Here is a 15,733-nt window from a genome sequence, read left to right on the forward strand (position 1 = left end):
CCTCCACATCGAGAGGAGCCAGATGAGGTGGTTCGGGCATCTGGTCAGGATGCCACCCGAACGCCTCCCTAGGGAGGTGTTTAGGGCACGTCCGACCGGTAAGAGGCCACGGGGAAGACCCAGGACACGTTGGGAAGACTATGTCTCCCGGCTGGCCTGGGAACGCCTCGGGATCCCCCGGGAAGAGCTGGACGAAGTGGCTGGGGAGAGGGAAGTCTGGGCTTCCCTGCTTAGGCTGCTGCCCCCGCGACCCGACCTCGGATAAGCGGAGGAAGATGGATGGATGGATGGATAAATTGAAAAAAACTTTATTGGTAGCCACACTTTGATAAACTCACGGACGGAGTGAAAGCTAACATGAATACAAGAGACATAAACGTCTTTCCCCAATAAGAAACGACATACCCCAATCTAAAATTGTATTAACACATTACTGTCTGATTAACTAAGATATTATTCAATTGTGCACACTGAACTTAAAAGCTGTGCTCTCTTAGAACTGAGTGTTGGATATATGCTCGGAGGAATATGAGACAATGTGTATTTTCACCGTGCGTTCAAGGACCACTGAACAGAGTCGGACACCACAACGCCCACCAGAACACTCTTATCAGTAAAGCATAAGAAATACAAAACATGCAATAATATAAGGAATATTTAGTTTAGTTCCATTCTATTCCATGTACAATTCAATTTCATTCCCTATTATTTTTTTTAAAAAATCTAAAGATTTCCGTGTGTGTACTGTATAAGTACTTTTTGAGCACATTCAACAAAATTGCGATGATTATCACCGTAATAATTTTGGTCACAATAACCGTGATTTGAAATGTTCATATTGTTACATTCCTGATATTAATATTGTCTCCGTGTATTTGGGGTTACTCCTAATTCACGACAAAACTAGCCAAAAAGTAGCTACCAGTCACCTAACTGAATACTACGCAAACACAAGAAAACACATACCGTAAATTGAGTTAGGTTGCAAAAAACTATAGTTATGTTGATTTTATAGTACCATGTGATATGTGGTGTATCTGAAATGCAACGCAAACATAACAAATATACACTGCCTGGGCCAAAATAGATCACCACCTAGATCTAGCTAAGCAAATAAGTAAGAGGTTCTATTCGATAATTACACCATGGGTGAGTATGTTTAAGCTGGGAACTGATGTGGTAAGTACCTTCTCATTTGTAAACCAACCATGTTGAAAGTGGAAAAGATGTTTCAGAAAGGTGTGCATCAAACATTAGAAAATATATAAGAAAATTACTGAACCAAAATCGGGTTTAAAAACTGTGCAAGGCATTAATGTATACTAGAAAGACAGTTGGAAAACTTTATGCACTGGTCCGAATCTCCAATACAAAATATCGGAGAAAAATTAATGCAACTCTGATAGGAAATTAATGTTGGGACATTGCAGAAGCTTGTTGACGGAAACAATGCCACAGCAAATGCATGCCAAAGCTAAAGGCGGTCCGACAAAATATTGGGAGTGTGTGACTTTTTTTTTGGCCCAGCAGTGAATACTCCTTAATTAAGAAGAATACAGTATTTGTTTTCATAGTTTTACAATAAAATACCACACGTTTTTTTTCCCTACAAATGGCATTTCTTTGTCAGTTTCTCATGGTCTGGGCAATTTTTTTTTACACCTGATGCAAATTTGGCTGGGAATCAAACTCAAACCATGCACCTTGCCACGAAAGACAGATGCGTGTACCGAAAATACATTAGCTTTGTACAATCTACGTTTCATTGTATTTTAGATTGTAAATTGTGAATCATTGCACGGAAAAATTAGAATGATAAAAGCATTATAGGGCACCGACTGTGATTTTCCTCCTTCCTGACTCATAAATGCTGTTACAATGTTGGATACTCGTGTTAAACAATGCCAACACGTCAAATCATAAGGTTTATGCATTTGGATGTGAGCCAGCAAGCAGTTTCAAAGACCAAAGTGAAAACCGCGCCAATGGGCCCGCGGTCCAAAAACAGCGATTCTAAGCGTAAAACAGCATCATGAGTGGGGTTATATACATATACAGTATATATACATATATATACTGTATATACACACACATATATTTACTGTATATACACACACATATATATACTGTATATACGTTACCACTGATGTGCAACATGCAGTGAGATAAACTATAAAGTTTATTTTCAAAAATAGCAGTGACGTTCGTCTTCAAAATACACTATATTGCCAAAAGTATTTGGCCACCTGCCTTGACTCACTTATGAACTTGAAGTGCCATCCCATTCCTAATCCATAGGGTTCAATACGATGTCGGTCCACCTTGTGCAGCTATTACAGCTTCAACTCTTCTGGGAAGGCTGTCCACAAGGTTGCGGAGTGTGTTTATAGGAATTTTCGACCATTCTTCCAAAAGCGCATTGGTGAGGTCACACACTGATGTTGGTTGAGAAGGCCTGGCTCTCAGTCTCCGTTCTAATTCATCTTAAAGGTGTTCTATCGGGTTCAGGTCAGGACTCTGTGCAGGCCAGTCAAGTTCATCCACACCAGACTCTGTCATCCATCTCTTTATGGACCTTGCTTTGTGCACTGGTGCACAGTCATATTGGAAGAGAAAAGGGGCCCGCTCCATACTGTTCCCACAAGGTTGGGAGCATGGAAATGTCCAAAATGTTTTGGTATCCTGGAGCATTCAAAGTTCCTTTCACTGGAACTAAGGGGCCAAGACCAACTACTGAAAAACCCACCATAATTCCTCCTCCACCAAACGTCACACTTGGCACAATGCAGTCCAAAATGTAGCGTTCTCCTGGCAACCTCCAAACCCAGACTCGTCCATGAGATTTCTAGATGGAAAAGTGTGATTCATCACTCCTGAGAACGCGTCTCCACTGCTCTAGAGTCCAGTGGCAACGTGCTTTACACCACTGCATCCGATGCTTTGCATTGGACTCGGTGATGTGTGGTTTAGATGCAGCTGCTCGGCCATGGAAACTCATTCCATGAAGCTCTCTGCGTACTGTACGTGGGCTAATTGGAAGGTCACATGAAGTTTGGAGCTCTGTAGCAACTGACTGTGCAGAAAGTCGGCGACCTCTTTGCACTATGCGCTTCAGCATCCACTGACCCCTCCCTGTCAGTTTACTTGGCCTACCACTTCGTGGCTGAGTTGCTGTTGTTCCCAAACTCTTCCATTTTCTTATACAAAAGAGCGAGAGCGAGTAAATTTCCCGACTGGATTTGTTGCACAGGTGGCATCCTATGACACTTCCACGCTGGAAATCACTGAGCTCCTGAGAGCGGCCCATTCTTTCACAAAATGTTTGTAGAAACAGTCTCCATGCCTAAGTGCTTGATTTTATACACCAGTGATTAGGACACCTGATTCTAATCATTTGGATGGGTGGCCAAATACTTTTGGCAATATAGTGTAAATATTTCAAGTGTGCAAGGAATTTCATTTGCATATAAAAGTACACCCTTCCTAAGCAAACCGTTCGGTGGTGGTAAGGAGCAAAGCAAATCCAATACGTATTATCTCCACCACAATGAAGTGTGTGACATGTAGATTAAAATCATCACCTCTTTAAGGATTAGTTGCCAATCCAATTTTGGACCTTTGTTACATTTTGTGAATAATCCATAATAAAAAAAGAGTGAAAAGATAAAAAGGTTTTAACTTAACTTCTTTGTTTAAAACAGCAAAGGGTATGCTCTTTTCATCTTCCTTGTTTGCATGTAAGTTAAATCTACTCCTAAATGGTAAATTATAACTCCTGGACCATTGCACACAAATTGGGTTTTTTTGTGAATTTTTTTTGACAAATACACAAGATCTTAATGCTGTTATTACCACCAATAAATTGAAGTGACTTGAAATTTCTCACACTTGTCAACACACTCTACAAAACACTGTGTTTTTTGTAAAACTTGAGCAAGATTGGATGACAAACATGGCTTCCATCAACTAATTGCCAATATGTCTAATAATTATAAAGTGTTGCCTTAAAGGCCGACTGAAACCCACTACTAGAAAAGCGCTATACAAGTATAACCCATTTATCATTTATTATTTACTACCGACCACGCAGTCTGATACTTTATATATCAATGATGAAATCTTAACATTGCAACACATGCCAATACGGCCGGGTTAGATTAGTAAAGTGCAATTTTAAATTTCCCGCAAAATATCCTGCTGAAAACGTCTCGGTATGATGACGTTTGCGCGTGACGTCACGGATTGTAGCGGACATTTTGGGACACCATTGTGGCCAGCTATTAAGTCGTCTGTTTTCATTGCAAAATTCCACAGTATTCTGGACATCTGTGTTGGTGAATCTTTTGCAATTTGTTTAATGAACAATGGAGATAGCAAAGAAGAAAGCTGTAGGTGGGAAGCAGTGTATTAGCGGCCGGCTGCAGCAACACAAACCCGTAGCGGCTATGTCGTAGCCGGTGTTTCATTGTTTACATTCCCGAACAATGATAGTCAAGCTTTACCATTGGCCTGTGGAGAACTGGGACAACATAGACTCTTACCAGGAGGACTTTGAGTTGGATACGCATGCTTGTGGAGATGGGACAACAGAGACTCTTACCAGGAGGACTTTGAGTTGGATACGCGCTACCGTGAGTACGCAGCTGCGGTTTCCAAACATTTGATCGCTTGCCCGTCTGTGCGTGACGCTATGTGCATGTCACGTACGTAACTTTGGGGAAATATATGTGCTGTATGAACTTTGCGGAGGTGAACGGTACTTTGGGCTGTGGGATTGAGTGTGTTGTGCAGGTGTTTGATTTGTATTGGCGGGTTATATGGACGGGAGGGGGGAGGTGTTTGTTATGCGGATTAATTTGTGGCATATTAAATATAAGCCTGGTTGCGTTGTGGCTAATAGAGTATATATATGTCTTGTGTTTATTTACTGTTTTAGTCATTCCCAACTGAATATCAGGTCCCACCCGCCTCTCACAGCATCTTCCCTATCTGAATTGCTTCCACTGCCCTCTAGTCCTTCACTCTCACTTTCCTCATCCACAAATCTTTCATCCTCGCTCAAATTAATGGGGAAATCGTCGCTTTCTCGGTCCGAATCGCTCTCACTGCTGGTGACCATGATTGTAAACAATGTGCAGATGTGAGGAGTTCCACAACCTGTGACGTCACGCTACTTCCGGTACAGGCAAGGCTTTTTTTATCAGCGACCAAAAGTTGCGAACTTTATCGTCGATGTTCTCTACTAAATCCTTTCAGCAAAAATATGGCAATATCGCGAAATGATCAAGCATGACACATAGAATGGATCTGCTATCCCCGTTTAAATAAGAACATCTCATTTCAATAGGCCTTTAAATGTACAATAGCATGTATAAAAGCCATTTGAGCACAACCTATAGGGGCGCCACAAATCGGTGTCCTATTTTTTTTACATGACTGCATGTCACATTTTGGATAAGATGTTTGCCTTTCACAGTATCATTACAAATAGCAAGTTACCTTCATGTAAGTAACCAACCTGACACGCTTTCAGTCTGCGTAATGTTCTTTAGTGATTCAGCCATTAGAGTACATTCAGTAACGAACTGTGTTAACCAGCCCTGCTTGATGGATTGCTTTCAAAGTAACCTATTAACATGTTCAAGTAAATGTCAGCAAATTATGGACACTAAATCCCAGTTATACGACCTCAAGACTGTTTGCGAGCGGCTCTGTCGTTTTAGTAAATAGACTTGTCTGTGAGTCATAAGCATAAGTAGCTCCAGAACAGCCATAATTAGTGTGTGTAGTTATGTCACAGCTCAAGCATCAGTAGCGATCAATACAATCATTACTCCCATTTCCACTAGAGTCATTAACACTTACAGCACAAACTTTCACGTACAGTATATGTGGATTCAGACCAACATCACACATATCCTAGAGGTAGAAAAAGCACATTCTATTCATCTATTTCTGAAAAAATTTAATTACATGTACACACATATACACACACACACTAATATATATATATATATATATATATATATATATATATATATATATATATATATATATATATATATATATATACATATATATATATATACATATATATATACATATATATATATATATATATATATATATATATATATATACACACACACACACACACACACACACACACACACACACACACACACACACACACACACACACACACGCATATATACATACATATATAGGGTTTCCCCTAAATTGCCACTATATACATGGCAATGGGGGCGTGGTCAATATGGCAACAAATATATAACATGATCATTTTTATTTCCAATGATGCATATATTTTCTTTAAAAAGGCCAAACCTGGGGTCAGAAACCCGCGGCTCCAGAGCCACATGCAGCTCCTTGGAACTTTTTCGAAAATAGATAGAAAATGTATGAAAATGGAAAAAAAAAAGGGGTTTAATATGGTTTCTGTAGGAGGACAAACACGACACAAACCTTCCTAATTGTTAGAAAGCCCACCGTTTAATAGGTTTGTGTTTATGCTTCACTGATGACAGTATTTGGCGAGCGCCGTTTTGTCCTACTAATTTCAGCGGTCCATGAATTCACCGTTGTGTGGACTGTGACTCAACAGTTTGTTTACATGTATTACTTTCTCCAACGCTGCCACAGAAAGACGTGTTGTGTGCCATTACTCGTTTGTCTCATTTTGTCCACCAAACGTTTTATACTGTGCGTGAATGCACAAAGGTGAGCTTTGTTGAAGTTATTGACTTGTTGGAGAGCTAATCAGGCATATTTGATCACTGCACGGCTGCAAGCTAATCGATGCTAACATGCTATTTAGGCTAGCTGTATGTACATATTGCATCATTATACCTCGTTTGTAGATATGTTTAATTTCATTTTCTTCTTCTCTGTGTATTTGGTTTATTTTTCCATATTTTTCCTGAGAACTTTTCTTCATGTTTTCCAATGTTGTAAAAATGTGTAGAATAAATATTATATTTCAACATTTCTGTCAACGAAGATTTGTGTCAGCCTGCGACACATAGTCATTTTGTTAGTAGGCTAATATAGCTAATTAGCCACCTACATCATGTCTTGCCGTCATTATAACGCTTAAGATTACAGATTAATTTTTTGTATTTATGGCTCTTTCAACATTTTGGGTTGCCGACCCGTGGGCTAAACAAATGTTTTATGTATATTTAAAAAAACTAATGTCAGTGTTATTAGTTATTCATAATACCATTAATAACATTATTATTTGTTGTTCTTACATCATCAGAACCTCAATCACCATCAGCTTTAACACAAGGAGTTTGACTTGGTAGACTGTGCTCTCTTTGTTCAATGCCGTTTCGATTGTTGCTGCTTATTGCAACACATAACACAGGCTACACTTTTATTCTGCCCTTTATTCCCCCTGAATGTTGCAATTTACTTTGCCAAATATGCAAACAGTCCTTTGAGTTATATTTGAAAAAAATAACTTGAGGTGTTGTGTTGATATTCTTCACAATGAAGTCACTTTAAAAATAATCACACCAAAGAAAGTGCATTGTATTTACACATGAAATGCACATACATGTAGGAACCATGTTAGGTTAATAATATAATTTGGAATAAACTGAAAAAAGCAATGCAATTATGCAGGATGAAGGTTGAGCTCTAACGCCCCTAGCTTAATGCTAATGTACAATGGACTAGCTCATAGACAAGCTAACTCAAATTAGCAGGGCACGTACAGACAACAATTCCCACTAACGTTCATATCGATGGACAAATTACAGTCACCAATGAAGCTAACATACATATTTTGGGAATGGAGTGTCCGGAGAACACATTCACGGGGACAAATGCACACTCAACAAAGCGATGTCCAAAAGGAGGTTCAAAGACGCACGCGGCGTAAAGTTAGACGTTATTGTCGGCAGTATTGTCAAAAGAATTAGGGTAGCTTACACTGGCTTGAACAAGAAATGCATAAATTAGCCTAAAATACCTTTCTCTTCAACTTTCTCTCCTTACTTTTGCCGGGTGTCAACTCGTTTAGGTGCGTGACCAGCTGACACGCTTCTGACAGGCGAATTAGATGCAGGAAAGTTTTTATGATAATTAAGCTGTTGCGCCACAATCAATTACATACATACATACATATACTGTATATATTACATATACATACATACATACATATATATCAAAATCAAAATCAAAATCCCCTGAAGAGCAGGGAAACCTGCGAAACAGGCTAGTAGGGATGAAATAGCCTCTGTGTTTTTTCCTGACCTAACGTATAGACTTAGACTTAGACAAACTCTAATGATCCACAAGGGAAATTGTTCCACACAGTAGCTCAGTTACAAAGGATGGAAAGTGTAAGGATGGAAAGGATAATGCAGGTATAAAGTAGACAAAAAATGTACCGTAGTAGCAAGTAAGAAAATATAACATATGTAATATTTACATATTATACAGTATATGATATATACTGATATATTATGTTATATTTTAATTTAATATAGACAATATATAACAATTACCATGTACAATATTACAGTACATGTAACAGCTGCAGCATAAAATAGAGAGTATATTCCGCTCCACCCCGGTATTGAGCACTGTAATACACCAACGTATATGGTCTTCGAAGAAGAAGAAAATCTTTACACATTTAACACGTTTGTATTTTTATAAACAGCTGCTATGAAAAAAAATATATATATATATATATATATATATATATATATATATATATATATATATATATATATATATATATATATATATATATATATATATATATATATATATATATATATATATATATATATATATATATATATATAATTCCTATAAACACACTCAATCAATGCAAGTCATTCTGATGACTTGCATTGATTGGAATCAGACATGATTCGCAATATTGCAATAAGTTCCATAAGTTCAAATTTACATTGTGTAGGGCAGGGGTGGGCAATTAATTTTTACCGGGGGCCGCATGAGCAACCCGAGCACTGCTGGAGGGCCACACCGACAATATTTCAATTAAGTTTTGCACAAATTATTTTTGATATACCGTAAGATAGATAATAATAATAATAATAATATTTTCATTTAACCTAACTTATCTTTATACAAAAGCAGATGGCTTTTGATGGTTTTATTTTTAACACTTTCTTACACAACACTTCCTGATGTATATTACATTACAAAAATTCCAATTTGTGTCACTTCATCATCCTCTTTGTTGTGAACGTAGCACGTCTGTAAGGTGATTGGCGAAGAAGGAAGAAGCGTTGCTGTTGCGGAAATGAGGAGTGAGGATTGGTTTTCCTTTTGGAAAGAACGAGATAAGTTGAGCTGTGTTAGTATAGCATGCTCAATAAAAGTTTAAAAAGAACGTCAGACTTGGTGTGCACTTCTTCTGGACGCTACAATTGATGTCACAAGTGGGATGAAATGCCTCCCAGTTCGCTTTGCCATCAAACCTGGGAGTCTTCATTGAGGGCGGAATTCCCCCCGTGGCAAGCAGCCTGGCTGCACCTGTAAACGCTGTCTCTCTCTCTCTCTCTCTCTCTCTCTCTCTCTCTCTCTCTCTCTCTCTCTCTCTCTGTCTCTGTCTCTCTCTCTCTCTCTCTTTGCGGCGAGCTCCTCACGTGGCACGTACCTCCCGATGACGTAGCACACAAGCAGCGCAGTATGCGCAAAGTTTTACTTCTGACACCAATTGTAGCGTCCAGAAGAAGTGCACAGCAAGTCTGACGCAATTTTTAAACTTTTATTGAGCAAGCTATACTAACACAGCTCAACATATCTCGTTCCTTCCACCCGCACGTCTCCTCACTTCTCATTTACACAACTCAAGAAGACAACATCTACTTCAGCAGGTCGTTACACTATATTCTTTAAACACAGCAACATGTGTACCACAAATAAGCACACGGCTTTACCTTTACTTGGCAGTCCATGTCTTTTTTAAAACACGCCATTCGTCATCAACTTTTCTCTTTTTAGCGTCTCGGGGATAACCGCTGTGCGCCTTCCCTCACAGGACATACGCACATATAACACTTTTCAAAATAAAAGCAGCACAGTTGTATTGCACGCACGACAAAGATGTTTTTTTAAATTTATTTTGTATTTGTGATTGCCGCTGCGCGCACGAGCATACGTCCACACGAAAGTAATACAAATAACGCTTTTCAAAACAAAAGCAGCACTGTTGTATTGCACACTCGAAATAGATACTTTTTAAAATGTATTTTGTAATTTATAATTGGCCTCACGCGGGCCGGACAGGGACGTACAAAGGGCCGGCTGCGGCCCGCGGGCCGCAGAATGCCCAGGTCTGGTGTAGGGGGACAAAAAAACATAATCCTCTCTTTACAGTACCACATGTAATTTGTTGATTTTTAGCTTCTTATTTGTCCAGACTCAATACTCCTTTTTATACACTTTACAAGACATACATTGGAGGTTAACTCTGTACCTCGCTAGCTTGTATGGGCTAGTTTTTGAGACCCTTATTTTGATAGCACATGCAGGACGGAGCAGCACTTTATTGTGAAGACAGGACATTTGCGGACAGCAGGTGTTTGGCAAGAGAGAGTGTTGTAATAAAAAGTGTTTCTCGCGTTCCTGCCGGTCGTTTATTTTGCCAGCGGTCATCTCAAAAGATTCCCGGGTTCCATAAATGTCAATCAATTGACGAAAGAGACGACATAGTGAAGATTGATAATCGGTAATATTTTGTTGTTTTTTGTTTTTTTTTAAGCCTGGCACAACCTTCGCAATCGACCGGTAGCTCATGATCGACCTAATGGGCACCACTGCGGTAGTCTATACACCAGTGTTTTCAACCTTTTTTGAGCTAAGGCACATTTTTTTCATTGAAAAAATTCTGAGGCACACCACTAGCAGAAAACATAAAAAAATGAAATCCGTAGTCGATATTGACAATAAAAAGTCGTTCTCGCAATTGTTGGATATGTATTCAAACCATAACCAACCATGCTTCACTATAACTCTTGTCTCAAAGTAGGTGTACTGTCACGACCTGTCACATCACGCCATGACTTATTTTGAGTTTTCCTGGGTGTAGTGTTTTAGTTCTTGTCTTGCGCTCCTATTTTGGTGGCTTTTCCTCTTTTGTTGGTATTTTCCTGTAGCAGTTTCATGTCTTCCTTGAACGCTATTCCCCGCACCTGCTTTGCAATCAAGGCTATTTAACTTGTGCAGAAGCTATCCTTCTTTGTGGGGAGATTATTGATTGTCATGTACGGATGTACTTTGCGGACGCCGTCTGCTCCACACGCTGTAAGTCTTTGCTGTCGTCCAGCATTCTGTTTTTGTTTACTTTGCAGCCAGTTCAGTTTTAGTTTCGTTTTGCATAGCTATCCCTAAGCTTCAATGCCTTTTCTTAGTGGCACTCGTCTTTTGTTTATTTTTGGTTTAAGTGTTAGATACCTTTTTACCTGCACGCTGCCTCCCGCATATTGTGATCACGACAAACCATGTTCCTGACATCTACGAAGCAATTACCTACCGGCTGCCACCTACTGATATGGAACAGTATTACATGGTTACTCTGCCGAGCTCTAGACAGCACAGACACTCAACAACGGCACATTTGCGGATTATAATTCCTGGTTTGCAAAAAATATTTTTAACCCAATTAGGTGAAATTACGTAATGTCCCACGGCACACTAGACTATCTCATGGCACACTAGTGGTTGAAAAACACTGCTATACACTACTGCCATTGCAACTGTATGCAAAGTCTACTAATTAATACTTGCAAATGGGACACAGAAGTGTAAGAAAACAAGCTAACGACTGGACAGCACAGCTCAGTGTTGAATGATAAAGACAAAAAAATACATATTTTTAAACATTCAATATTTATCAACACAAACGTACCCAAAATTGGTACAGCTGAGTATCGGTAATTCCCATACTGGGATTTGGTACTGTATCGATTCAAATGTGAAATAGTACAATTCTCATGCATACATGTTATTTAGTCACACCTGACTTGATGGTGATTGTGGGATTATTGTCAGACCACACACACATTCACACAAAATGCATTGTTTTGGGGACCACATTTCCAGAAAGCGGCGTTCTCCCATCACTATGGTCTTATTTTGTATTGTATATTCTTGAGAACCAACATACTCTACAGTAGACATTTGATTTTGTCCAAATCATTTAATCAGACTTATAGGAGTGGTCTGCTGTTTTTAAGGACCATCTGCAAAAAAGTTAGTCCCTCAAACCTTTTCTAACTGAACTCACAGGCCACAAGTTGAGCAGCACGAGTGACAAAAAAAGAGAACACTAGTAGTAAAACTAAAGAAGTTGAACAAGTGACTTCTGACTGCATCTGAAGTAAACAAGCTTGTTACATAAATCTCATTATGGGGGCAAAAAACTGCTAAAAAGGAGAGGACTTAAAGAGGTGCCTTGAGGAACGCCTCAGTTCACGTTTGTGTTCACAAGTTTGGCCTCAGTGTTCTGTGCTTGCTAGAAAAGTTCAAATGTAAATGCAGAGTAAAACAACTTGCACTGAGCCTAGTCTATAAAATCCGCTACACCTCCCTGATACCGAAGTACATGTCAAACTACTTCCTTAACGTAAATGACCGCCATAACCACAACACCAGAGGGAGCTCCACTAACCACGTTAAACCCAGATTCCGATCTAACAAAGGTCTTAACTCATTCTCTTTCTATGCCACATCAATGTGGAATGCGCTCCCAACAGGTGTAAAAGAAAGGGCATCTCTATCCTCCTCCAAAACCGCACTAAAACAACACCTCCAGGCAACTTCAACCCTAAACTAACTTTCTCTGATGATGCAATTGTTGATGACTGAAGTGTTGATACCAACCAATCCTAACCCCCCCCCTCCCCTCCATATCCCACACCCCGGATTGTAAATAATGTAAATAATTCATTGTATATACTCTGATGATTATCTTGTGTGATGACTGTATTATGAAAATAGTATATATCTGTATCATGAATCAATTTAAGTGGACCCCGACTTAAACAAGTTTAAAAACATATTCGGGTGTTACCATTTAGTGGTCAATTGTACAAAATATGTACTTCATTGTGCAATCTACTAATACAAGTTTCAATCAATCAATCAATCTGGCAATGTGCTAACAGCGGTCTAAGTTCCTCTATACAACAATATAGGGCTGGGCGATAAACCGAGTTTGTAAGATATATCAATATATTTTTAAACACGATGTGAATTAAGAAAATATCGTACTATCGATATTCTCACGTTAAAATGACCAAACGCCGCTTATTTGTTGTGTTCCTTGTTCTCCCCCGCAATACTCCATGGGCTATGTCCTGGGCGTGACGTTAAAGTGCATCCGGCAGTGGAGGCTCCTCTATGGGGTCTTGGGGCACTAGGAGGTTAACCCCTTTACTACTGTTACCCCAGGTGGCCCTTGGCAAAGACCTAGTACCTGACTGCCCCCCTAGCCAGGGATACGGTGAAGACCTCAACGGCGGAAAAAAAAAAAAAAAAAAAGGTTTTATGCCTTTTCTGTCAAAAACAACTTTGTTTTTTATAATAAAACTGAAATATGCAGTATTTCTCCCACTGCCCAAAACTTTTAGAAAGCAATGTTTGATGTGAAGTACTTAGAGCCTTAAAAAGATCAATAATGCAGGACACCATTGATTTTAATTCATTATTATTTTTGAGCAATCACAGTGAAAAGATAAATAAAATCCCGTTAAATGTATTTGGGATCAAAAAGGTGCCCCACTCATAAAGTTATATATTTGTATTCGTTTTTTTTTACTTTCAACACTTAAGTTACGAGATCAACTTCAGATATATCTGTCGATTTTACGTTTGAACTATTATTTTGTTTGTTTTGTGCTCTTTAGTCAAAGAAAACGTTGATGTTTTTGTATGGCAACCACACAATACTTTCTGCAATATTTTCCACATAAAACATTTTTAAGTGAAATATTTGAAATAATTGAAGCCTTCAATAGGTCAATAATTCATTATAACAATGATTGTTTTATATTTTTTGAGGAATGGCAAAAAAAAATAAAGATAGACAAAAGAGAAAAAAAAAACAGCCTGCATGGCAGCTTTGTGTCAACATTGCAACTTTTTCTAGTTAGATTTCACCTCATTCCACTTTTTTTAAAATGTTTTTTTTAATCTTTGCAATAGCATTTCCAGAATGTGGAACAATTAGCTGCGGGCTGCAAATGGCCCCCGGGCCGCACTTTAGACACCCCTGGATTAGGACACCTGATTCTCATCATTTGGATGGGTGGCCAAATATTTTTTGGCAATATAGTGTATATATCGAATATCGAGTTTAAGAAAACATATAGAGGTAAACTTTTTCGTCTATATCGCCCAGCCCTACAAAAATAGCACTCTATAGCCTTTTAAGGAATTTGCTGCAAAAATGTTTGTTTTGAACTGAACTCTCCGGGGGCCTGTATGGTGTCATTCCCCAGCCGGATTTGGCCCCCGGGCTACCAGTTGAATATCCCTGCTGTAGGCCAGTGTTTTTCAACCACTGTGCCGCGGCACACTAGTGTGCCGTGAGATATTGTCTGGTGTGCCGTGGGAAATTATGCAACTTCACCTAATTTATCCCAAAAATATTTTTGGCAAATCAATAATTAGAATCTGCCAATAATGTGCCGTTGCTTAGTGTCTGTGCTGTGTAAAACTCGGCAGGGTAACCACGTAATACTCCATGTCAGTAGGTGGCAGCATTGCTTTGTAAAAGTCGGAATGTGTCGGGTGAGACGAGGATGGTTTGTTGTGATCCCGATATGCAGACCACAGTGGGAGGCAGGGTGCAGGTAAAAAGGGTATGTAATGTTTAAACCCAAAATGAACGAAAGGAAAAGGCTATGCAAAACAAAAGTCAAACTGAACTGGCTACAAAATAAACAGAGACATAATGCTGGACTACAGCAAAAACTTACGGTATCCACAAAGTACATCCGTACGTGACATGAAAATCAACAATGGCCACACAAAGAAGGATAGCAACAACGTAAATAGCCTTGCTTGCTAACACAAAGCAGGTGCGCGGAATAGCGCTCAAAGGAAGACATGAAGCCACTACAGGAAAACACCGGCAAAACAGGAAGGGCCACCAAAATAAGCAAGACAAGAACTAAAGCACTACACACAGGAAGACACCAACACACTCAAAATAAGACACGACGACTTGGTGGAGTTAATTTTTTAAAGTTTTCTGCTGGTGGTGTGCCTCCGGATTTTTTTTTATGACAAAAATGTGCCTTGCCTCAAAAAAGGTTGAAAAACACTGCTGTAGGCCATACTGATTAGCTGGTTATTTTTTCTTCTTCTTCTGGTATCACCCATCCCCTCCATTTCTCTCTTTCTAGTGAGTACTTGCTGACATCAGCAACCAGCAGCGCCCCCTAGACACCCCCCAACCCCCCTCCATCTGCATCACAACACAATTACACGCACACGACTGGGGGATCATACATCAGGCTTACACGTGATGTGACGTTGAATTACTAACAGTAGTGATTGATGCCGATCAACAGCTCATAAAAAAAAGGGGGCACCTCTTAATTAAGTGTAAATTGCTAGAATCCTGGAGTCAGCAGCCATAAGTGACGTGGGTCTGGCATGCTTGTTAGTGTTAGACCCCCCCCCTACCTGATCTCCATTAGGCGTAAAAGGATATGGA

The sequence above is a fragment of the Entelurus aequoreus genome, linkage group LG25 (assembly GCF_033978785.1).
Source record: "Entelurus aequoreus isolate RoL-2023_Sb linkage group LG25, RoL_Eaeq_v1.1, whole genome shotgun sequence".
NCBI lineage: Eukaryota > Metazoa > Chordata > Actinopteri > Syngnathiformes > Syngnathidae > Entelurus > Entelurus aequoreus.